The 26,374-nt window shown below is 38.4% G+C and overlaps 1 protein-coding gene across 8 annotated transcripts in view; it reads left to right on the forward strand.

Annotated features, from left to right (window-relative positions):
* TBC1D5 (TBC1 domain family member 5) overlaps window positions 1–26,374 on the forward strand; it is a 318,415-nt gene that overhangs the window by 30,900 nt on the left and 261,141 nt on the right. For 2 of the 8 annotated variants that reach the window (XM_051808278.1, XM_051808281.1), the window contains exon 3: window positions 4,855–4,974. The exons of the other annotated variants lie outside the window; for them this stretch is intronic. The gene's annotated coding sequence lies outside the window, so the exon portion shown is untranslated. The remainder of the gene's footprint in view (window positions 1–4,854; window positions 4,975–26,374) is intronic. 8 annotated transcript variants of the gene reach the window in all.

The raw sequence follows: 26,374 nt of genomic DNA on the forward strand, positions 1-26,374 counted from the left end.
ATGATGCAGTATTTTTGGTCTGTGCACAGTAACAAAGCTCTGAATGTTATTATTTGGGGCAGAGTTCCAATCTGAAATTTACATTTCTCCTTATTTGAATGTTTTCACTGAAGCTGAGAACTCCAAGGGAGTTCCTCAACATATACTAGTTTATGCAACATGCTCTATGAAATTTAGTACACTTATTTCCTTTTGTAAATGAGGTCTTATTGTTGAATAAGACCTATTATAAGCAGTTACAAAGGTAAGTGCTGTCAGTGCATTCTGCCACCAGTTTCTTGGAGTATGAAACACTCCCTGAAAGACGTGCTACTACTGTTATGGGGTAATATAACGCAGCTTATGTGTTGGCACTGAAAGTAGCTACTTCATAATGATGACAAGTGAAAGTACAGCCAAAGGTCACATTAAACAAGAGATTTCTTTCACACCTCATCCATTTTCTGGATGTGGTATGAAAATAGCTTTGTTCCCTACACTTCAGTATTTTTAAAAAAGAAGTTATCATTAAAGAGGTTTTTTTATGCCTTGTATATTACTTGGTTGATGTTTTAGGAGATAGACTATGGAATCCTAGCATGCTAAATTGATGCTACAAAAGTGTTTGAAATTAGCTTAAATTTTGGTTGCAGTTAGGCAGCACAAGTACATTTCACTACATTTTTTGGTTTGCAGATTTGCTTAAATACATAACTTTGAGTTCTGGAAAAAGAACTATTGATGTGTTTTGTGGCTTAACCCAGCTGGCAACTAAGTATTGTAGCCACTTGCTCGCTCCCCTCTCTACCCTGATAGGATGGGGAGGAGAATTGAAAAAAGGTAAAACCCATGAGATAAGAACAGTTTAGTAGTTGAAATAAAGTAAAATATAATAATGATGCTAATGATTATGATAATAACATAATAATAATAATGAGAAGGGGGACAGCAAAAAGAGAGGAGGAATGAAATCCAAGACAAGGTAATGCACAATAAAATAGCTCAGCAGGTACTGACTGATGCCCAGCCTGTCCTGAGCAGAGATCAGTCCCTCCTGGCCAATTTCCTCCAGTTTTTATACTGGGCATGACATTCTAGGGTATGGAATATCCCTTTGGCCAGTTTGGGTCAGCTGTCCTGGCAATGCTCCCTCATGGCTTCTTGTGCACCTCCTCACTGGCAGAGCATGAGACACTGAAAAGCCCTTGACTTAGAGTAAGTACTGCTTAACAACAACTAAATCACTATCTTATCAACATTATTTGCATCCTAAATCCAAAATGCAGCACTGTACCAGCTACTAAGGAAGAAAATGAACTCTATCCCAGCCAAAACCAGGCAGTGTGCAAAGTGGTATTTATATTAGTGTTGCTTGACTATGGGTTTATTCTTCTTTTCGTATCAATTAAAAAGAAAGATACAGATTTTTTTTTTTTTTCTGAATTAGGGTCTGTTCAGAAATAGGAAAAGAGTGAACCTGTCTGTATTGACAGACAGTTTCTTAGGTCTGCTTTAAAGAAATCCTACCAGTACTGTGAAAGGATGATTTACACTGAAAATGGCTGACCAGGATGCTAAAATAAGGTGTCATTTAAGAAAAATGATTAGTAAGTATTAGATAATGAAAATGAGGCTGACTTGTTTCACAGAGGGTGCTGAACAGTTAGGAGATACTGGTTGGGAAGCCTAAATCTGGTATATTATTGGTAGGTGTATTTCTGTTCTAATCTAACTCCATAGAAATCGCAGAAGCCATATTAAGCTCTTCTTCAATTTATGTCATACAGATAAAAGAATTTGCATCTCATGAGTCACATATTTCCTGTTGTATCTTTAATACAGCCATTTTTAGTATTTTTCTTGCCTCTTTCCTCTATTGGTATGCTTGGAGAGTCTGTGTGTAGGAGCTTGTTATTTCACCCGTGAGGCAAGGAGGAGTTCAAATCAATAGCAGCGTGTTGTTGACACTAAATGATGTTTCTTCTTGCCACAATAAGACTTGATTTTGTCATTCTAATGACGCTAGCTTGCTTCACAGAATAGGGATCAGCACTCTCTCAAATCAAACTTTACAAGTTTAAAAAAAAATTCCTTTGAAGGAAATACTAGAGAAATACTCCAGTATTTGTAACCAAACACATGCGTTGGCTTTGTAAAATGAATATTCAAGTTCTGTTTCACTTCGTAGGGTAGGTGCTTTGCAAGGCATTTTGGAAATTTATGTTAGAAGATGTTGGATTGATCAGAGCTGATGAAAGTATGATATTTTGAAAAGAAATGTTGCAATCATTATTTAAAATATAAGTTCCCATAAAATATGGATGGTAGTAAGACTTTAGCTGAAAAACCCTAACAAAACAAAAAGGCTCAAGCTAGTAGAAGTTACGTGTGTTTCACAGAAAAATCTTTGCAGCACTGCCTAGAAAGAGAATCTCTGCAAGAGGAAATAGGTACAGCCAGCAAGACATTACCAGGCCTCGTCTGTGATTGCACTCTATAGCATGGTCCAAAAGGAATAAGCAGTTGTTCTCCACTCAAACTAAGGATCCCACAGGGAGACAGGAGCTGTAGAAAGATGTGAATTTGGGAGGAGATAGTGTAATGATAGTAAGCAATAGTATGATGATAGGAACTTATGGGCATAATGTTGGTACCAGCTGTAGGTTATTAAGAAGCATGGGGTCTTTTGTACTGGACATCTGAAAGCGTTAGCAGAGATGAATCATTCTATTATATTATCAAAATATCTTCTCCTTAAAACAATGTGTTTGTGCATTCATATTTGTATCTTTCATGGTAGGAAATATGTTACTTTTTTATCTGAAAGAACTTTAAAAGTTATGGCTGCATGATTAAACACTCACATTGTAAGTTGTGAATTGTTCTGTTTGCACTGTTTTCATTGTTTTGTATTTTTATGCAAAACATGGGTTCTCAGATGCTCATAGTGTAAACTGCAATCTAATAGTTCTTGGTTTTACAATATCTCTCCTTCTGACTTCTTCTATGTGATTTTCATAAAGCTACCTGACATAAGCTGTGGACATATTGTGATGACCTTTCCTGGAGAGGAAATGCCTCCTGTTTTGCAGACAGTGAAATAAATCCTCATGAGAATTACAGTAATTAGTTATATTTCAATAACGGTAATGAATATCACATAAACTTTAAGCAGAATTTGGTGGTGGTTTGGTTTTTTTTTTGATTATGTTAACTGCAGGGAATGTGTAGCACCTAAAAGAAGGTGACCAGCAAGTTCAGAAACATAGCTCACTGAGGTTATCAGCCTCAAATCCAGAACGTTTTTTATGGTTCTGTTTCTCATCAAAATATGTTTTAATGAGTTAGATCACACATCAGGAGCACTTTGCAAGTTTGCTTATACTAACAATACACGTCTACCTTGGTTACAACTTACTAGCAGTGTGGTAGTCAGAATATCTTATTCTTACTCATGTATATGTCTTCATTCTGTCTCCAGTGCTGAGAGAAGCTAAAAATCAATTTTTCTAATGTGACTTCCTCTTATTTGCATTAAGTTAGCACACTTGTAGAATACCACCAACATACTCTATCCTGTCATATGTAGGTATACTGTCTTACCATATACATTAAGATGCCTACCAGAAAGAGCCTCTAACATCTTCTCAGCAATACAGTGAAGGATGTGCCTTGTGGCACTTGTCTCTACTGAAACACATTTTTCCTTTCAGCTGAAATTCTGATCTTGTAGACATTTGAGTGTAACTTAGGACAAGCTGATAGTAGCACTGAAGTTGATGAATATATTCTCTTACAGCATTATATTTAGTAAACACTAATTTTAGGCTATTTTCTTTATCTTAGGCTCTTATATTTAACATATGGCTGTAGTTGGATTTAATGTTCCTTACTCTGTTTTGAGGATCAACAAACATTAAAAACATCTCTTACAGTGGTTGCAAACCCAGCAAAAATATCAAGTGCCTGAAACTTTGGTATTCTCCCTTTTTTGATTGTTGTTTGTATTTTCTTATGTTTCTTATATCAGGAGGTGTATGAATGTAAGTTACTGCCATGTTTCAGTTGACCAGAGTTTTAAAAGACTCAGAGCATCTGGGACAGTCCCATTTTATCATATTTATCTCAATTCTAGCGTTTCATACAAAAGGTTTTAGATTAATACTGCAAAACTTAACTTCTGTGTAATAAACTTCATCATAAAATCCATATGATTTATACTTTTGCGTTTACTACTTCTACTTCTTCCTGGTTTTATGCAGTTCGTTTTCTGTACAGTCTTTGTTTCTGTACTATGGAACTCCTTGCCCTGGTATGTCTAAGCTATCTTTAATTGGTTCAAAAGATAATTTTCTTAACGTTTTCATTCACAATTTACAAAAAGTTCTATTTGCCTTCCTACGCCTACTTGGTCTTAATAAATCTCTGTACTACCTGGGAGTAAATGCCAAAATAACTGGGAATTGAAAAGTATATTTTGGTAACAACCTCAAAAAAAATCTTATTTTTCTTTAATCACCTAAAAAAAGTACTACTCTTATGACTCTTTCTTAGAGAGCGCCTTTGTTGTATGCATATGCATGCAATACATTCTTAGAACAATTAGTAAAACTATGGGCACATCTGAGGGCATATTCTGCATTTCTAGTGAAACATATTTTGAATAAGTAGCTGATCTATGGAGTAGAGTTGTCCATTGATTCTAAAGATATTTTTTTCTGTGCTCAGACAAATCAAGATGGTAATCATTTATAATTTCTTGCTTCATGAAAAGGAGTGATGAATAATATGATTGGAAGGAATGCATGAGTCATGAAATGAGGAGCTGGGCAATCATGGAAAAATTCACTTAAAAAACTCTCTTCTGCTTACCAGGATCTGCAATGTGAGTTCAGTTTTCTCTAACATAATCCAGAAATTACAATGGTAGGAGTTTTAATAAAAGCCTTGGATGGATGAACAACAACTCCCTCAAGTTGAATCAAACATTGGTTGGTGGGTTATAAAAAGAAGTTTTTTAACTCTCAGCTAAAAATGATCATGAAAACAATGATCAGAGGACACTTTCTCTTCGGACCCCCATTTGAATGTGAAAATAAAATGTCTGAAAATATACTACAGTTAATATGGAATGAATATAGACCCTGCAGTCCTGGAAGTATCTGCACTACAATGAACTGGCTTTTATAAGAGCTGTTTAAATATTGATAATTGGTAGACCACTTCAGAAACTCTTGTATTTCAGACGTAGATCTGTGTAGCCAGTCAACATTTGTACTCTTTTCGTTGGATGTCCATAAAAGAGAATAAAACTGAGTTTTAAACCATTAAATAAATGGTTTAATTTGTTGTAGCTCCACCTGCAAAAAAATCCGGTTTTCAGTTTTTCTCCCATACTAAAATCATCAAGAAAGTGTTGAATAATTGCACAGTAGAATCAAGCACCAACTCTGTGTCCCAGGCAAGACTCACATAACCAGCTGTTGTTCTCCCTGCAGTGACCTGGACTAGGCAGCCTAGCATCTGCCTCTGTTTTCTTTTCAGTGACCCAAGCCAGATTTCTTCAAAACCTATTGCTGATGTTTTCCCTGCAGTCACTCATGCTAATTTCTTTTACATGCTGCAGCTGTTTTTTGAAAGATCTTTATCCTTTTTTTTTTCTGACTTACTCTTTCTTTAAATTTAAAGAGATGATTTTTTAGGATTCCTGAATAATCTTTAACTATAGAACTGTTCTGGTTGTCTTGGTTTAAGGCATATGTCAGCACTGTAGAAAAAGGGCAAATTAAATTTACTTTCCAAAGGAAAGCTTAGTCTTGCCTGTGGTCCTTATGGACAAAGAATCCTGATCTTGAACCAAGTTAATTATATTCATTTAACTTGTGAGAATCAAGGTGATTTTTTTGGTGATGGTTTGGAACAGAGCAGAGTTCAGAAATGCTCGGAAGCAAAAATGTAGATATTTTGTTCTGTGAACCAACAGTATAAAAAGGTTGTATGGCAAAATGCTCTGACTGAGAAGAAAAGGCTATTAATGATATAAAACTGTTAATTATGGGATTAAGCTGACCTCAGGAAGGCAATATTGCTGAATAGCTAAATGCAAACCAATAAAGTGTAAGTTTGCAATTCTGGAGGAGATACAGCTCAGCTTTCACATCATTGCCCATGGAAATTATGGAAAATCTTTTAGAAAGGCTAATGTTTTTAAAGTAAAAGAATCCGAAAGTTTGATGTTATTTTTTTTCTTTTTCTGTAAAACACTGAAATTTTGAAGTGAGCCCAAGGTTCTTCGTTCTTTGCACATTTATATTTTAGGAGAGACTGTGCACCTTGCTTTCAGTTTGCAGTCTTAAAATTCCTTTGGCAACTTCAAAATAGTTTATGTGGACGAGTGATATAAAAAAAAGTACTCTGGCTACTACTGAGTGACTAGATTGTGCTTTCACTGAAAATACAAATGATATGCATAACATGAACATTTTATCCTTTCTAGGTCAACATGAAGTGCTTTTTCAACCATCTTTGTTCTGGGGCAGCTAGTCTAATAATTGTTTGAATAAATACTACTCTACAATATAAACTGAAGCATAGTAAGGGCAACTATTTGGGAGAACCACTTCATTACTGGAGAAGGTAGCCTTGCTAAGCCCCTTTCCCTAGCCATGTGTTTTCACCACTTTTATGCAGTCTGCTGCTTGTGCATCTATGCATTCTTTTGCTATTTTAGTTTTAATCTTTATCAGTTTTTTGATCTGACTACATTAGTGCCAGTGCTAGTTCAAGGAAGAAGTGAGAAAAAGACAGTTGAAGAGGATAGGAGGCAGTCCTGAAGCAATACTCTGAGCCAGTGCTTAGGTATGGGGAAAACAATACTGCTGCCAAGTACTTAAAATGCACTGGTAGTAATCGCTTATGGTCTCTGAAGTTTATCTCGCTGTATTTTGCAACAGCAGGAGTGCAAATTATAATGTGTTTGGTTACTTTTAACTCTAATTTCTACTTTTTTGATCAGAAAGTACAACATTATTTTAAAAACTCTTAGACACCAGAAAAATTAATGCAGAAAAATCCCCGGCATTGTCTGAAAAAATGAGCCATTTGGCTCAATATGATAGGACTTTCCTGAAGTAAATTCTCTGTGATGCATTGTTTCTTCAGTGTTCCAGAGTTGTCTAAGGTAAAAATGTATGCATAATTTATAAGGCTTAGTTGACATCCTGACTACAGAAATTCAAATTTTATCTTGCAGTTTTTCTCATATGCGCTCAATTAGTTCATCTGTCTTGTAAGCCTTTGGTTCTCAACATTTACCAAAATTTTTGTCTACGAAAGATTTCTTCCCAGTTCTTGTGCTGTTTTGGTACAAACATAAATGAATGTACAAACCCTCTGTATTCAAAACTCACGCCCTAGTTAAATTCAAGGTATGTGTCAATGTGTGTTATGTATTTTGATTTTAAAAAAACATTTTTGTGTGCTTATTTCATTAAGATCATGCTATCAAGTACAGTGTTATGTTCGCATGATGCTTTCAGAAGCCTAAAAAAACAAGAACAGAAAGATAATGTGTGTGACAAAATATTTGAAAATCTAAGGTTAATAGAGTGATTTGGGAAGACCTACATTAATAAACTATTTAAGGTCCTATTGCTCATTTTGATATATTCAACACTAGTGATGTATAATATCTGTTGGATACAAATAATTTGAGCAAAAATTTTTATGGTTCCCCATAAATCAAATTACAGAATCACAGAATATTTGAGGTCAGAGGACACCTTTAGAGTTCATTTAGTGCAACCTCTGATCTCAGAGGAGAGTCATCTGTAGCATGGTTGGGTTTTAAATATCTGCAAAGGTGGAGACTCCATAACTGCTCTGAACAACCTGTTCTAATCTCTGATTATCATCACAACAGAAGAAGTTTTTCTTATTTTTAAATGAGTTTCCTTGTATTTGTATCCATTAACTTTTGTCCGTTCGCTGGTTACCACTGGAAAAGTCAGGCTCCATCTTCTGTACTCCTACCCATTGGAAATATCTAGAAACCATTAAAATCGTCCCTGAGCATTCTCTTCTCAAGGCTGAACAGTCTAAGCTCTCTCAGCATCTGCTCGTATTTCGTATGCTTCAAATCCTTAATCATCTTTCAGACCTGATGGATGCACCCAACTAAGTCCATGTCTCTCATACTGAGGAGACCAAAACTGTATTGAATACCCCAGAAGCATATCACCAGTGCTGTCTAAGGAGGAAGAATCACCTCCCTTGACATTTTGGGAATACTCTTCCTAATGGTCTTGGCCTCTTTTGCTGTGAGCGCTCATTGTTGGCTCATGTTCAGCTTGGTGTCCGCTATGATACCTGGGTTCTTTTCTGCAGAGCTGCTGTCCAGATCTTTGGCCCTCAGCCTGTAGTGTAAAGCATGTGTAATGTGTAATTCTCTTTGGTGATTGATGTGAGTCTGACCAACCTGTAGTTCCGTGGATCTTCTTTTGTGCTGTTCTTCAAGAGAAGAGTAGTCTTTAGGACCCTGCTCTCATCTCCACGCCCTTTCACATGTTACTGTGAGTGGCCTTGCAATGAGATTGAGCAGCTCCCTTAGCACCTCTGAGTCCATCCCTTCAGGGCTTATGGACTTGTGTACATCCTATGTACAACCAGTTTGTTTAAATATTCCCAAACTTGTTCCTGTTCCACCTCATACTGGTTTTACAGATGTGGGATTGCTTAAGGTTTGTCTCACCAGTAAAGACTGAGGCAAAGTAAGCACTGAGGATCTTGTCCTCTTATTTTTCTTGCATGACAAAGTTCCCCTTCAACACTAGGCCCATACATTCCGTGGTCTTCCCTTTGCTGCTGATGTACCTGATGCCTTTCAAATTACTTGCTGTGTTCAAGTCTAGCTGGGCTTTGGCTCTCCTAACCCTATTCCTGCATATTTGGACAATGTCTCAATATTCGTCTCGTTTTACCTGTCTCTGCTTCCTTCTCCTGAATGCTTTCTTTTGTATTCGAGTTCTTCCAGCTGCTCTTTGTTCATCCATTCAGGTCTTCTACCATGTTTGCTTGTTTTCCTGGTTTTTGGCATGAACCATTCTTAAGCTTGGAGGAGGAGATCCTTGATAAACAAAGAATTTTCCTGGACCCTCCTTGCTACAGTCATCTGCCATGTGAGTCTTCCAACAGGTCAGTCTCTGCTGAAGTTTGGGCTTATGATCCCACTTTTTGCTTTTTTACCTCCTCTCAGGATGCAGAATTCCGCCATCTTGTTGTAACTGCAGCTAAGGTTGCCTCCAGCTTTTACATACCTGATCACTCCTTCCTTGTTTGTAATTATGGGGTCCAACAGAAAGTGTTCCCCTCAACAGCTTTATGATCATTTGTGCCATGAAGTTGTTGTCAACACGTTCCAGAAAACCTCTGTACTGCTCGTTCCATGCTGTGGTGTTCCTTTAGCAGATACTGGTATGGTTAAAGTCCATGAGGACCAGGTCCTGCAAATGTGAGGGGAGTCACAGGGAGTATTACCCAAGGGATTGTTCAACTCAAAGATTAAGTTGGTAAAGGTAAGAAGAAATAGTTCCTTTCCAAAAGGGAGAAAGGATAGAATATATGGAATAAGTTAGAAAAATAATTACTTGCTTGTCTTATATTAAGAGTTGGTCTGATTAGGTAGAAAGGATTTGGGGTAGAGATCTTATTTTTACAAAATACTATGAAGCGAAAGATTAGCGAATATTTTGCTAAAAAGCTTAGAAAATTGCAACTAAATATTTTTCATTTCCTCATGCATTATTAACAGTGCTTCTGTGAAAACATGATCATCCTCACTATTTCTTTTTGACAGCCAATTCCACAAAAATTTCTAGTAACAGATGATTAAATATATGAAAGGAAGACTGGAGGAGAAAGGGATTGCATAGAGGTATTGTCAAAAGTTCTGTGGTGCAAGGTTTCATTTTTTTCACTGTTTGCTTTCTGGTATTCAGTCTTTTTCAGTCTTTTACCTTCAATTATAATTTTAAAATATATTATTGTTAGAACTATACCTGAATTTTAACTATTTATCTTTTTTGGAGGGGGAGGATTTTTAGAGTAGGACAGTTAAAGCATGCTAGAGACCTCAGGTTTGAAGGTTTGGAAGTTGCAATGTTCTGGTTTTCTTACATTGTTCTCAAGTAGCTAATATGCCCGTAATCTTAATAATTTAAGAATAGCAAAGACATAGCTGAAGTGTATTCCATTCATTCAGATAAGAGGCGTTACTTGTTCCATATGGTTGTGTCTACCAACCTGTTAGCTAAAACGTGATTAGAAGTTGAGTTGCTTTCTCTCATGCTGTCTTTGTTATGCTGATTACTAGAGTATGTTGCTTCCTGAGTCTAGGCATTTCTTTACATAGAGCGTGATTTTTCACTGCACACTGTGCCATTTCTTTGCTGTATGAAGTAGCAAAATGAAGTGGTTTGCGGTTTGCGTAACGCTTATTTGTGCCGAATACGGAAAAGATCATAGTGTATGCTGGTGTTGGTATATACTTAAAATAGCTGTTTGATTTTGTGGATGGGCTATACATGCCCCAAGATGTGGACCACTTGAATGAGACCTGCTTCTACTACTAAATAATAAACCTCCTTTACTCAGAATCACAGACTCATAGAAGGGGTACAGTTGGAAGGGACCACAGTGGGTCATTTGGTCCGACCTCCCTGCTCAACCACATTGCACAGAATTGTGTCCAGGCAGTTCTTGAGTATCTCCTGTGAGGGAGACTCTGCAGTCTCTCTGGGCAGTCTTTTCCAGACCTCAGTCACCTGCACAGTAGCGAAGTTGTTCCTTGTATTCAGGTGGAACTTCCTTTGCATCAGTTTCTGCCCGTTGCTTCTTGTCCTATTACTTTGCACCACTGAGCAGAGCCTGGATCCATCCTCTTGACACCCTCCCTACAGACGAGGTCCCCTCTCTGTCATCTCTTCTGTAGGCTGAACAGGCCCTGCTCTCTCAGCCTTTCCTCGTAAGAGAGATACTCCAGTCCCTTAATCATTGGGACATTCTGCTGGACCCATTCCAGGAGCTCCATGTCTCTCCTGTGCTGAGGAGCCCAGACCTGGACACAGTATTCCAAATGCGGCCTTACCAGCGCTGAGTAGAGGGGTAGGATCACCTCCCTCACCCTGCTGGCAATGCTCTTCCTCATGCACCGCAGGATACCATTGACCTTCTTGGCCACAGGGACAGACTGCTGGCTCACAGATAGCTTGTTGTCCTCCAGGACCCCCTGATGAATTTCAGATGGTCCCTCTCTACCATCTCTCCAACCTGTCAAGGTCCTTCTGAAGGGCTGCACAGCATTCTGGGGTATTGGCTGCTCCTCCCGGCTTTGTTTCACCAGTGAACTTGCTGTGGAGGCATCTACCCCTTCATCCAAGTCACTGGTGAATAAATTAAACAATACTGGGCCCAGTATTGAACCTTGGGGAACACCACTAGTGACAGACCTCCAACTAGACCCTGTACCACTTATTACAGCCCACTGGGATCTGCCATTCAGCCTGTTCTCAATACACCTCCCTGTCCACTCATCCAGACCACACTTTCTGAGTTTGCCTGTGAGGGTGTTGTGAGAGACAGTGTCAAAAGCCTTGCTGAAGTCAAGGTAAACAATACCCACTGCTCTCCTCTCATCCATCCGGATAGTTGTTTCATTTTAGAAGACAATCAGGCATGCTTGGTCAAGCATGATTTACCTATAATGATGCATGCAGGCTACTCCAGGTCATCACCTGAGCATCCATGTGCTCCATCACCTTTCCAGGGATTGAGATGAGACTGACTGGCTGGTGGTTGCTTAGGTCCTCCTTCTTGCCCTTTTTGAAGACTAGGGTGACATTTGCTTTCTTCCAGTCCTCAGGCATCTCTCCTGATTGTCATTGACCTTTTGAAGATGATCGTGAGCATCCTAGCTAAGGTGTTTGCCAGCTTTCACAGCGCTTGTGGGTGCATCCCATCAGGGCCCATGGACTTATGGATCTCAGGTTTACCTAGGTGTTCTCGAACCTCATTCTCCTTGACCAAGGGAAAGCCTTCCTTCCAACACTGATTTACCCTGGTCTCTTGGGTCAGAGCTTCCTGAGCATTGATCTTATTGGAGAAGCCAAGGCTGCCCCCAGCCTTCACATCTCCCTGTTCATTTGTATAAGGTCAAGCAGCACAGCATTCGTTGTGGGATCCTCCACTATCATCAGTCACTTATCATCAGTCCTTCCCAGGAACCTCCTGAACTGTTTGTGCTCTACTGTATTGCTTCTCCAGCACATGGCAGGGTAGTTAAAGTCCCCCACAAGGACCAGTGCCTATGACTAGAAGTCCTTATCCACTTCCTCATCTTGATCAGGCATGCTGTATCCACAACGTCACCCTTACTAGTCTGCTCTTTTGTCCTAACCCTTAAGCTGTCAATTTTCTCATCATCCACCCCAAGACAGAGCTTGACACATTCCAAGTATTGCCTCGCATAGAGGGCAACTCCACCACTGAATCTTCCTGTTCTATCTCTCCTAAACAGTGTGTAGCCCTTCATGACAATGTTCCAGTCATGAGCTATCCCATAACGTTGCCATAATCACATTGAGATTAAAGCCCTGTGACTGCGCACAGATTTCTAGTTCCTCCTGTTTGTTCTCCACACTGTGCACACTGGTGTAGAGGTACTTCATAGAAGTAAGTATTTGATTGTGTTGATATCCCAGTGGGAAAGTGGAAAGTCCTGGCTTGTGGCTATGTCTTTGGAAGCTTGTACTCGCTGGAGGTATCCCCTCTTAGACCTCCTTTTGCTACTTGAGTGGGCACTATACTTCTCCCCTTCCCATACCTCATGTCTGTTGAGTCTGCTATGTCCCTGTCCCTCTTCAAACCTAGTTTAAAGCTCTCTCACTGAGCCCTGCTAACTTCTGAGCTAATGTCATACTCTCCTTTGTAATGTCACTTCCTATCTTACCTCAATTTATTTAATCCATTTCAGTCTTTGAGGATGATCGTTATATGTGTAAGGAAAAGAAGACTTTACAGGCGAATAGACCTGAATATCTGAGCTGTGATAATGAATTTTTTGTCTTAAAAATTAGATTTTTACACATTCCTGGTTTCACTGGGCTGACCAGTGAGTGACTTGAATATTAAAACTGAAAATAAAATAATCAATAGCCTTCTTCAAGAGGAGGGGAGAAATGGGTCATTTTTACAATTTTTTGTCTAGTATTTCTAAGTTAGTGTAGTTGACTTTCATTGATGAAACACCTGGGATTGAACTGCCTGGCTTTGGGTTGTGTGTTCCTTTTCCCAAAGTCTTCCGGTGGTTTGAAGCCTTTATGACAATTAATTCAGATGTCTCAGAGGTCAGTTCAACATCTAGTGATGGTCCAGACACTGGATTTTAACCCTGACTTAGGTCAAGAAGTTATCAGATTCTTAATAGCTTGCACGGGTTTTCACAAACATTGTAGGGTTCTCGTTAGCATTTTCCTAAATGAAAGTCTCTCTCATTTGTTGTAGTCTATTGAAAATGTGTTGTTCAAGGTTCCTATTCAGAAACATACCTAACAGTATTCATAACTGCCTTACCTTTCATATCTTGTAGTTAGCTCTGGTTGCTATTTTTTTGGTGCTGGTGGACAGAAAAAGGTTTTTGGTGGCTCAGGTTGAAATGCAGCTCTGCAGAATCTTGGAGGTTGAACCTATGCTTTCTGCCAAAATGTTAATGATGGATGCATTGTTGATTTGTATACCTCAGAAAGTGTTGCTGTGAGAATCAGGAGATGACAAGTTCAATCCTTAATTCACCGCCACATGCGCTCTGTGGCCCTTCTCTGCCTCATTTCCTTTTGGTGAAGTGGAGATGACAGATTTACTGAATGGTAAATACAGATAAAACTGGGTGCTCCTTTCTTCCTCAAGGTTTTGTCAGAATGTACAAATAGCTGTGATGAAAAAATGTGAGGAAAGGAAACTAGATTGATGGAGGTGAAAAATCACACCAAGAGTGACTGAGAGTGAGAAAAATCTGTGAACCTATGCCTTAGGTGAGGATGTTTTGTCAAAACTGACATTCGACAACATGATACTTCTTTTGGGATAAATACAAATATAAATTTACCCAGTACTCCCATAGGGACATTTCTTATAAGCAGACCTTTTTGACTATAGATAGACCCAGAACTGATAGGAGCATGAAGAAATGCATTTAGTTTCTTATACACTGAGAACCATGTATGAGACTTTTCTCATACACTTCCCATGTATTCTTCTAGAGGCAGTTAAAAAAATTTGGTGAAACTTTTTATTTGAGTATATTAAGGCTGATTTACTCTGCTCCTTGGGCTTGATCTTTCTCACCCTCATTTTTTAATCTTGGACACTTTTTTTATTTAACCTTTGAAAAAAACCTACTTAAAACATTACTAAATCATTTATGTGTGAGAGAAGTCATTTGGAGAGTGTCTGATCATATCAATAGCTATAATTGCATTTTAATCAGAAAAAGATCAAATATTGAATCTGGTTTCTTACCAGAATTATTCCAGCCTCTGATTAACCCATTATTTTCTGTAATCAGCTGTCACTTTGGAACACTTTGCCTAAGAGTATGAAAAAACTCAGGAGGTGAAGACTGGACACAGGTTTTTTGTGTTGGGTCTTTTTTGGTTTGTATTTGGTTTGGGGGTTTTTTTTGTGTGTAAGGAAATCTGTATAGAAATAAAACTTTGCTGTGGACTTGCATTCGGGACTGTTATTAAGGGAATTGATGTCCAAATCCATTTTTTTCCAAGTCAAAAAGTCCTTGTGCTTGTCCAAGAAACATGCTATAATAAGTTCCCATGAAAAGTTACATGACAAAACAGCTTCCTGGATCTCTTCAGTTGTAGGACCTATGTCTGTGCTCTATGAGCAACAGGCAGCCTACTATGTAATTTTTTTTTAAAGTTTTACAACAGTAAGTGCTTTCTTATGAATCTAGATAACTGACTCCATGGTAAACGACTTCTGGCTCAGCGATCTGATGCTGTGATCGAGTGTATTTTTGTCTTTGGTAGGCTTCCCAAAGTACGTTCTCTCTGTCTACTGAAACCTAAGATCTTTAAGGGCTTTTTTGGCCCAGCTTGTGAGGAAAGCATAGATATCAGTACCTTGCCTGCGATTTAGTTTCTCAAACTTTTGTTTTATTTACAGTATTGCATTTTTTTAGATTTGGGCTTGTTTTAGAACATCCCTTGTCATAGTGATAAAATTACTCAGCCCTTATAACAGTGTCATTCTCTTGAAAATTTTGGGAGGTAGAGTGCAGCTTATGCATGGTTGGTTGTAGCAGATGATGCTCTTGTGTTTTAAATGAAGAAAGGAAATACCCTGCTACACAGTAAAATTGGAACACAGATTTTACAGTCTTACTAAAAAAAATAATTGATGTTTGAGAAATGCATAGGATAATTGCTTTCAAATAAATAATCTTAAACTTCTTGTATTTTTGAAATTTTGTTGTATTTTGAAAGTAGTGTGAAAACATATTCGTATGTCAGCTATTTTGGACTTGTAGTTCATATTGTACTTTTCTCTATATTGAGATTAATGTGGAGAAAAAGGGTAAGGCATTTTTGTTATGGCCAATTTATTTCATTTCAGGCTATATTATCACTTGGTGCAAGCCCTATTGATTAGCCTTCATAGCTTTACAGAGCTTTTCTTCTAAGCACTTAAAGTTTGAGTTGTCTCGGTCCCATAGGACTGAAAGAAAGCTGTTAGTACCATGAAATTCTTCTTCTCTATGTTTCCAACAGCTTGAAGCCTCTTCTTGGAATGGAAAATATTAGCACATTAATGTTATTAACCCCTTTAGTACAAAATGCTTTTTGAAGTAAAAATATTTTTATATCTTCAAAGTCTAGATTGTTTCTTCTGTGTGAGTACAGTTTCTTAAAGCTGAAAAATGTGTTGCTGTGCAACAAACAGATGCTGCTCTAACAATGCAATACATTATGTACCAAAAATGATCTTGGTTTTAATCATAGATGCTGATTTAATGAGAGAAGACTATCTTACATCAAAAATGGATTTAGGGTGTGATTTTGTTTTCTCTGTGTGTTCTCTACATAATTAATAGGAATATGGTACCTTATATATTCTCTTTTAAATTTGAAAGTGTACTTTGGTTTTGTGCTATTTTATACTCCTGGTTTCTAATTCTGCCTTGTACAATACTCTTTTTTTTAATTCCTTTTTGTGATATGAACACAGGGGCATTATAAATCTTGTATCTTTAATGTATTCCCTCAAAAAGTATTGCCTTTTTACAGAACCATTCTGTTCATGTTTACTCCTTTCATTTTGCCCACATCTCCTTTTTCATTTATTTTCTGAATGTTTCCTGTCCAGTGTTTTCATCCTGCATTTACCATGTGGAACATGTAAGATGTTTGTGTGAAATTAATGTTAGTTTATGGATCAGAAAAACAATGCTTATCAATATCTTCAGACATTATCAGTACTTTATATCTTGAGAACACGCCTGACCCCCTGGGAACATTTCATTGTCGATATCTCTTCAGTTTAGCTTTCTTTTTTATGTTGTAGATATTTTGTAACTCAACATTAGTTGCTAGCTCTAATCCTTCTATCACCAATACAAATTTTGATTGACAATTTTACTTCTAGATAAAGTCAGATAATAGTATACTTGGGGGGGAAAAAGTCTTCATATTGTGTTTTTAATTCCACTGAACCCAGCAGAGTTAAATGTAGTTTGGATGCACAGGGAAGAATTAATGATTGGAAGATATAGAGTTGGTAAATTATTTATTCTGGCCCTGAGGAAGCTGAAAAGCTGAGTGAAAGACTAATAAATCATTTGTGGTAGTGCTGGTTGTCACTTCCAATTATTTTAGACGGTTTTGTGATAAACTGCAGCACCTGCTAGATATCCCTGCGCCATCCCTTGATGCTTGCAGTGCAGCTTGTTCAGTCGATTATCAAAGGCAAATTTGTCTAAAGTTTCCTCAGGTTGGAAAGAGAATTACTTTTCTCAGTCACCCCTTCCCCCATTTGTTAAGCTCCTTTTTCATTGCATGCATGAAATAGGCAAAATCAATGATATATGTAGAATTTTATTAACATAATGTACATTCAGGTGTGGTTGATGGAACCACTGAGGAACAGTATGAGGGGTGACGTGTCTGTGAGTGTAAATGTACCCTTGAAAGGCTGGCTTGCTTTCATCTTTCTGAATAGCAGTTGTTTCTAAGGTATGGAAACTAGTATTCATCCTCTGGTTTTGAGGATTGTGTTGTAGCTACTGCTGAAGTTAGAGAGGAGGCAGACTAGAATATCAGTTGATTTTGTCACTTGTTAAACTTTTCTGCTGCTTTTATTCAGGAGGTATTTATTTAAAATTACGATTACATGTACAGAGGCCCTGTTGTTGCAACCTCAGCATGCAACAGTTGCATAAATAGATTATGGCGTAGAAAAGTAGTTGAAGGAGTGGAGAAGAGATTTAGAAAGAACAAGAGAGTGATTTTTAAGAAGGGAAGGAACCAAAATGTTGGAAAGACTAAGGAAAGACAGAAAGTGAGATGAAAGGTGAAGAAAAAAGAACTGGGATGGTTTAGTGGAAGGCAGCTGTTTCTTTATACCACCTCACTGAGAATAACGTTGTTAGTCATCGTCTCATTTAGCTGCAGTCTGGACACAATTTTCTTGGAGAAAAAAGAACCAGGCCTACCCTGCCTACCCTGAAAATATTTGTCTTTCCAAACTGAAAAAGTGGTAAAAAGTAATGTCATTCTATATGCATTACTTGTAAGCTTCTAAATTGTCAACTCAGGAAAAAAAAGTTTTAGAAAGTTGAGTTCAAAGTTCACATTGTGTGTTGTCTGAAGGATGGGGAGAAGGGAGCTCCTGCAAACAGTCAACATGTTCTATTTCTCCTTATCTTGGGGAAAGGATTGCAGAGATTTAAAATTACATTTATATGAAAAAATACTGGAGTGCAAAGTAGTCAGCTTAAAGCTGTTGAGATTCTTTATCGTGTCTCTGTTACTAGTGAAAGAATGGATCTTAGACGTAGTGCTGAAAGACTTGCTTGTAAATGTTGAGTGCTGTAACTTAACAGTTATGTGGTAATCTTTTCTATTATCTGCCTAACCTCATCCATCCAAATAACATTGAATTCTAAATATTCTGGGTCAATACAACTTACTACTTGGAAATTAAATCCTTGGAAAGTAAAAAATTCAAGTTTTTTTTTTGTATTGATTTCCATTTTTCCATTAGTGGGTCTCAGCTTGGAGTTCTAAGTGAAATTTTTGTCTTAGGAAGTGGTGGTATTTTGACTCAGATAATTAGTTCAAGCAAAATCAGAGAAGTGACCATACTGCATAAAATCAGAATTAGAAGGGCTTTGTTTTCTTGCTGAAATCATGTTCAGACAGACTTGTTTTTGTGGAGAATCTCGGCTGGGCCGGGACCCCTGGTATAGAACGAAAAACTGACTGGGAATAGAGGCCTTAGTCCTGACAGCATGCACCCTGAGAAGAGGAGAAAAACATCAGGAGAACAAGGACACTGTTCCTGTGAGAACAAGGATACTGTCTGGTGGGAACGAGGACTTGTTTTGAACAGAGTGACTGAGAAAAATATAAACATCAAAGGAAAAGAGGGACAGGTGCGCAGAAATGTTGTGAGAAAGTAGAACTGAGAAAGTGCAACTAAAATCCACCTATTGGCTGTAAGAATTGTAGTTTGTATGTTTAAATTGACCTATCTGTGTGGTATATGTGTGCCTGAAGAGCTGTATTTAAGAGGCTGTAAACTGCAGCTCATGGCTGCTTGCTGCTTCCTTTTTTTTTCCCAATAAACTTTCTTGCTGAATATTATATGTCGTAGTCTGTCCCAACAACGACATGTTTTTTTCATTGTGCTTCTGTAGGTCAGTAAGGAATTAGATGTAAAATTCAAACACAGTCACCTTACTTCCCCAGACGACTTCAGTACAGAGATCTGCAGAATTTCAGCTCTAGATCTGTGAGCCTTAAGAGAGTTCCATGAATACATCTGTTGAAGTTCCAGAAAGTAGATTCTAGGTGCCAGAAAAAGATACTAAGCTTTGTCAAGGGGTACTTGTTAAGTTGTCTGTGGGACAGGATTTTTTGCTCAGTTTCTTGGAAGCTTTTTTTTATTTTATCAGTGTCTGTTATTTGTAAACACTGATGACACTATAGAAAGGACAGGCTGTAGGAGCTACTTTGTATTATTATAATTTTATTATTATTATTAGAGAGTATTTCTGTAAGCATGGTATATCTAATGGTAACAGAAAATCAGTAGAATTTTTTTGTGCAGCTTGAATCAGCTGTTTATTCGTGATTTGAACATCTAGACTTATATGGATGTTAATCATCAGGTTTTTACTTTCTTAATGTTCCCAGAGAAAGGCGGTGTCTGTAGTAAATGCTGGTTTTCAAATAAATATATTTTTACTGTAGTAGTTTCATATTTATTTATTGCTAAACACAATAGATACATCTATGCATATTTAAAGTAATTACATGTACAAAAATATGCACATAATGTTTACATGTACATAAAAACATGTACAAAATTAATTTTTTATAGTTTTGCATGAAAATGAAAAACCAATTAATTTATATTTAGGACTTCTGAAATTCATTATTTATGTTCAGTTCATTCTGTGTTAAGTGCTCAAAGATAGTGATATGAGTTTTTTCAAGGTAATTTCATTTACAGGATAAGTATGCTGGATATATCTTAAAAGGGATAGAACAAAAAAATGCATTTTGAAATGAAAATGGATTTCTTTTACGAGATATTTATAATAAAATGAACTGTTAACTCTGTGTTAAAAAAAAACCCACAGAATTTTATCTTAAGATAATTTTTTTATTTTGTTTTAAAATAGAAGATCAAGTCTTTCTGCTTCTCATGTTGTTTTACAATTTTGAAAGTCATTAACTGTCCCATCCAAAAATGGGAGAAAATCAGATAGGTTATTTAGCATCCACCTGAGAGACTGTCACAATCTAGAAATGCTGGATAAGTCACAGAGAAAACTATTTACGGGTTTTTTTCCCATATTTTCCATATACCTTTAACAGTGAGACATATGACAGCCAGAGTGACTCAGACCAGGCACACTTCTAAACCTAGTCTCCTTTCTCCAGCCTGTCCGAGGAAAGATTCTTAGGAAGTTTGCTTAGTATTTTAAGAGGTCTGTGACGTTATTTCCCACATAGGCTTTTCTGCCTTCTGGAAATCTGGAAGCTTTTGCCAAGGAGAACGAGCAGTGGTGTCTTTTTACCTATCAGCTTTCAGCTGTATTGTTTGTTTTTTGTGAGTTTAACCCCAGCCAGCAGCTGAGTGCCATGCAGCCGCTCACTTACTCCCCCACCAGCAGGATCGGGGAGAGAATCAGAGGGGTAAAAGCCTGAAAATTCTTGGGCTGAGGTAAAGCTAGTCTAATAGGGAAAGCAAAAACCACGCACACAGCAAGAAAAGTGTAGAATTAATTCACTACTTCCAATGGGCAGGCACGTGTTCATCTGTCTCCAGGAGAGCAGGGCCCCGTCATGTGTAACAGTGACTTGGAAAGACAAATGCCATCACTCCAAATGTCCCACCCTTCCTTCCTCTTCCCCCCAGCTTTATATATTGAGCATGATGTCATATGGTATGGAATATCTCTTTGGTCAGTTGGGATCACCTGTCTCAGCTGTGTCTCCTCCCAGCCTCCCATGCACTCCCAGGTTCCTTGCCGGCATGGCAGTGCAAAAAGCAAGAAAAGGCCTTGGCTCTGTGTAAACCCTGCTCAGCGATAACAAAAACATCTCTATATTGTCAGCCCTGTGTTCAGCACAAATCCAAAACAGCCCCATACTAGCCACTGTGAAGAAAATTAACTCTACCCCAGCTGAAACCAGCACATGTGTGTATGTTATTTTTTTCGGTGGTGGTGGTTGTCATCATCCCAACTCTGTTTTTTTCCTCTCCTCCAAAAATGTGGTGACTTTTTGATTCTCTTTACAAAGAGTTCTATGGCTTGACTTTTAACTCTGTGAAGAAATAACTCCTTTTGTTTGTTTCTCAAATGCCACGTATTAACTTCATTTAATTTTCTCATTCTCCAATTTTATACCCTAAAATGGAAAAATGAACCAGCAAGGAAGAACACTGACCTGTCTGAACTCAGAAAAGTGCATCAGTTTAGGAAGAAGGGGCAGGCAACTCAGGACTACGAGAGTGTCATGAGATTACGAAGGGAGAAGATCAGAAGGGCCAAAGCCCAACTAGAACTTAATCTAGCCACTGCCATAAAAGAAAAAAAAGTTTCTGTTAGTATATTAGCAACAAAAGGGGGATTGAGGAGAATGTCCATCCATTATTGGATGAGGGGGAAACATAGCAACAAAGAATGAGGAAAAGGCTGAGATACTTAATGTCTTCTTCTTTGTTTCAGTATTTAAAAGTTCTCCAGGTACCCAGCCCCCTGAACTGGAAGACAGGAACAGGGAGCAGAATGAAGTCCCCATAATCCCAGGGGAAATGGTCAGCAACCTGCTTACACCACTTAGACACCCACAAGTCTGTGGGGATGGATCCACCTGAGGGTACTGAGGGAGCTGGTGGAAATGCTGAACAAGTGCTTTCAAACATTTACTATCACCCTGGCTCACTGGGGAGATCCCAGTTGACTGGGTCTTAGCAAATGTGATGCCTGTCTACATGAAGGGTCAGAAGGAGGATCTGGGTAACTACAGGCCTGCCAGGCTGACCTTGGTGCTGGGGAAGGTCATGAAGCAGATCATCTTGAGTGCCATCACATGGCACGTACAGGACAACCATGTGATCAGGCCAGCCAGGATGGGTTTATGATAGGCATGTTTATCTAACCTGATCTCCCTCTATGACAAGGTGACACATTTACTAAAAATGAGTAAAGCCTTTGCCAACGTTTCCCACAGCATTCTCCTGGAGAAACTGGATGCTTGTGTGTGTGCTATTTGCTAGGTAAAAAATGGATGGATGGATGGATGAGCCCAGAGAGGTGTGGTAAATGGAGTTACATCCAGCTGGCAGCCGGTCACAAGTGGTGTTCCTCAGGGCTTAGTGTTGGGACCAGCCCTGTTTAATATGTTTATCAATGATCTGGATGACAGGATCAAGTGCACCCTCAGTCATTTTGCAGATGACACCAAATTGAGGAAGAGTGTTGATCGTTGATCTTCTGCAGGGTAGGAAGGCTCCTCAGGAGGATCTGGGCAGGCTGGATCAATGGGCCGAGGATGGCTGCATGAGGTTCAACGACGCAAGTTACTGAGTCCTTCCAAGTTATGACTTGGGTCATAACAACCCCGTGCAGCGCTACACGCTGCAGAAAGTGTAGTTGGAAAGTGGCTCAGCAAAAGACCTGGGGGTGCTGGTTGACAGCTAACTGAACGTGAGCCAGCACTGTTCCCAAGGTGGCCAAGAAGGCCAGTGGCATCCTGGCTTGTAGAAGCAATAGTGTGGCCAACAGGAGGCCACACCTTAAATCCTCTATTCATTTCTGGGCCCCTCACTACAGGAAAGACATTGAGGTGCTGGAGTGTGTCCAGAGAAGGGCAACAAAGCTGGTGAAGGGTCTGGAGCACAAGTTGTGTGAGGAATGGCTGAGGAAGCCTGGAGAAAAGGAGGCTCAGGTGAGACTGTTTTGCACTCTACGACTACCTGCAAGGAGGTTGTAGTGAAATGGGGGTTGGTCTCTTCTCCCAGGTAACAAGTGGTAGGACAAGAGGAAATGGCCTTGATGATCTTATAGGTATTTTCCAACCTAAATGTTTCTATGGTTCTGTTATTCCATCTCCTTAGAATTGTTCTTTAATCATCTTGATGCACATACCAAAAAAAAAAGTGACGTGGAAGAGCTTTCCTCCAACAAATAATTACTAATCTGTCTTTGTGTATTATAGAATGGAATAATTTGGTCAAGGTAATCTACCCTGTTTTCCTTAAAAAAAGAAGAGTGTCAGTTCCAAGTTGTTGGTGCAGTAGACTGCATACAGTGATTAAAATACTGATTTAAAGACAGTTTACACTTCTGTAAATATCTATGTAGTGCATTGTCTTTTAAAATTAAATTAATTTTAGGAGATATTCCCAAAATTCTTTCTTATATTTCTTCCTTAAGAGGTGGGAGGAGTGCACTGTATACAATGCAATCAACTGCTCAAAACAATTTTGGCTAACATACTATGGAACACAGAAGAAGATAGAATTGAAAAAAAAAAATACAACCTTTTACCTTCTACATTAGACCACTTTTTAAATTTATCTTGTCTGTGTCTTGTCTTTCTCATTTAAAGCAGATATCCAGAAAGCACAGTAACGGTGTTTGCCAATGAGAAGTAATTCATGTGTGAAGATGATCGTCAGCTTTTTAGTGTTTGCTTCCTTTGGAACAAGTGAGAAGTGCATGTTATAAAAAGAGGGGTAAACCTTCTCTGGTAATAGTAGGGAAGGCGGAAGGCAGTAGGAGCATGGCAGCTGTTGGCAGACAAATGTAATACCGATGTGGACTGGGATCTTGCCTCTCTGCTGAGGTCCAGTAGTCTCTTCCCCATAGCAGTATTTGGTGATGCTTCAGCCAAGCAGTAAGTGCTGTGTTCTATCAGTGTCTTTCAAGGGAATAAGTATTAACAGAAGAGCAACTTGTTTAGTATAAAGTGTTTGATCAAAACAGTTTGATGCATAGGTTAGCAAGAGCAAGAAAAGCACTTTGGACTTGGAGTTGATGATCACAGTGGTTGTTACCTGATGGGAATGTTTGTTTTGTGGTCTTGGACCAACCTCCAAGAAAATTTTGTCCTTCATATGGAAGAGTTTTGTCATTCTAATCAAAGGAAATTTTCTTCCCCATCAAAATTTGGGTAGTCATTTAAACTGATATCAGGCAAGAACACAGAGGAGAGAGCTCAAACCCAGAATTTTATGCCTTGATCTTAAAATATGCTGCAGTGTGAGTGATGATGAAGATATGAATAATTGAGTAACTTCTAGTCATTGCTAGAATGGAGTAGAGTTTTCCAGCTAACAGAAGTGGTGATAAGTGTTTTTTCTGCAGATGCTGCCAAATACCAGGTTAGCATCAACGAAGGATGTAAGAGTGTTGCTAGGCTACAGAGTAGATTGGTGAACTGTTGATTAAAAAAAAAAATCTACTAAATAATGTTTTCAGTTGGGGTTTTTTTCCACCATCCCTTATCCATATCTTCACTAGATTCAGCATCAGCCAGCTGTTTGTCCATGAGGTGGTTTTTTCAAGTGCTTTAAGGTGGTGGCATGATCATAGGAGGCAGTTGGAATGGTGCATTGGTACACTGTTAATCCTATGCCTGTGTCACTTGGCAAGGCTCAAAACAGCTGTATGTAGCTCTTGAGAAGGAGCAGAATACTTCAGAGCAGATACTTCAGAAATTTCACAGGCAAGGGACTACTGGGAATTGTGTGGAGTTTTCTACCAGAATTACGCAGATCACTTGAGTAACCAGAACTTGTGTGATATCTTTTAAAGTAGGTGAGAGTTCATCATAGGTCAAGAGCTGTTGAGATACACAGAATAGTGAAAATAAATATTTTTCCTCTCTTTCCTCACAAAGAGATCATTCAGAGATGCTGCTATTTGCTTTCTGTTCCTTGCTTGGTCTGAAACTAAATATGCTTGTAGTTGGCCTTTGTCCAGAAATTTCATTATTTGCTTGGGGACAGGTAGTGTGATACTAAGAAGTAAAGTACTTATGGTTATGTTTGCTCACTTGGATTACTGAGTGTTTGAATGAGGAAGGAATGATTCTTCAGTTACTGCATCATTTCTGTCCAGAGCTATGCAAGTTCATAACTGCCACAAGAGTCACTGGTGATGGATTATATTGGAAAATCTTTACATTGCAGTACATATCTTCATAGAAAAATGTGCTGAAGATTGAAAGTGTAGATGATTACTGCTTGTGGGAATGAGCTAAATAGTTCCTTATTCTTGCAAAAGCCTAATATACGTGCCTGATTTCAATAAGGCTTTTATGTACTCAACATTGAGAAAGATAATTCTTGGAGAAACCTTTTGAAGCCTGTGCTTTGTATCACTGCAGTTAGCTGGTGACCAGGACCTGTGCTGTCCAAACATTCCTCTGTCATGAATAATCGGTTACCACCATGGATATTTCTTAGAGAAGAATTTGGTAGTTTCCTGGACACTGTTGGAAAGACTCCCTAGGCTTGTGGTGTGGCCCCAGCCCAGGATTTGAAACGTGTTTCAGTTATAATCCTTTACTTTCTGTAAATTAACATTTAAATTTTTGGGTGCCATTTTATTTTTTAATCTCTCAGAAAACCTGGGTTTACTAATAGGGAAGCTGGCTGTTGTGATGAACCACTGTTTTCATGTGTGGAACTGAAATACAGTGATCATTTCACAGCGCTGGAGTTTGTGGATGCCCTTTACCCTTTCTAGTGTAACCGGCAGCATTGGACACTCTTGTTTACCGGCGCCTTAAAAAGGCAGTGTTCTGCCAAAGGCACTGATTGGGTTGCAGTGATCTTAATTGTGGTATCTTGCTTCTCTGTTTAAATTTCCACTAGTCTTTCCTGTTTGTTTCTTCTGAATGCCTCCATCCTGCTGCATAGTGTAGGCAATAGTTCTCTTGTGCCCTCTTTGCAGAAATAACAACAGAGGCTGTCTAAGGACAAAGTTGCATTGTTGCTCCAGATTGTTAATTTTTCTCTCTAAAGATTTAGAAGATTAAATTTCTGATGTGGACATTATTGGATAGTATTTGAACACTAATTAAAGGTACTAAATATAAAATTGTGAATATTGCTGTTCTCTTTGGAAGTTCGAATTTACTTCTTCATTGCAGAACAGTATGGGCTACTAACTGGACAGTGGCTGCAGTTCTCTTTTTCTTCACTTTGACCTTATCTGGATATTGACACTGTAGATATTTTCAGACCTTCAGCAGCTTACTATTTGATAATAGAAATCAGGCTGATTAATGTAACCAGCAACTGGAAAAATATAAATATGCTCTTTAACCGAGTCTTTTCTTGATGAAAATGTGTGTAATGAGATGTAATTTTTTAAAAGTCTCTGTTGCTACTTAACCATTGTGGATTTATTTTGGGGGAAAGAGATTCAAGATGTGGGCATTTGATTTCTAACTTCCACATTCAGGCTTGCTTATTTGTGTAGTGTATTATTTATTTAAATGGTAAAATAGTAAATTTAAGGCATGTGGCATATTTTATTTTCCTGTCTTCAGCATGTTTGTTACTGTCTGTGTATCAGCACTAC

The sequence above is a fragment of the Manacus candei genome, unplaced genomic scaffold (assembly GCF_025592945.1).
Source record: "Manacus candei isolate 608988 ecotype Guabito, Panama unplaced genomic scaffold, ASM2559294v1 h1tg000072l, whole genome shotgun sequence".
NCBI classification, from domain to species: Eukaryota; Metazoa; Chordata; class Aves; order Passeriformes; family Pipridae; genus Manacus; species Manacus candei.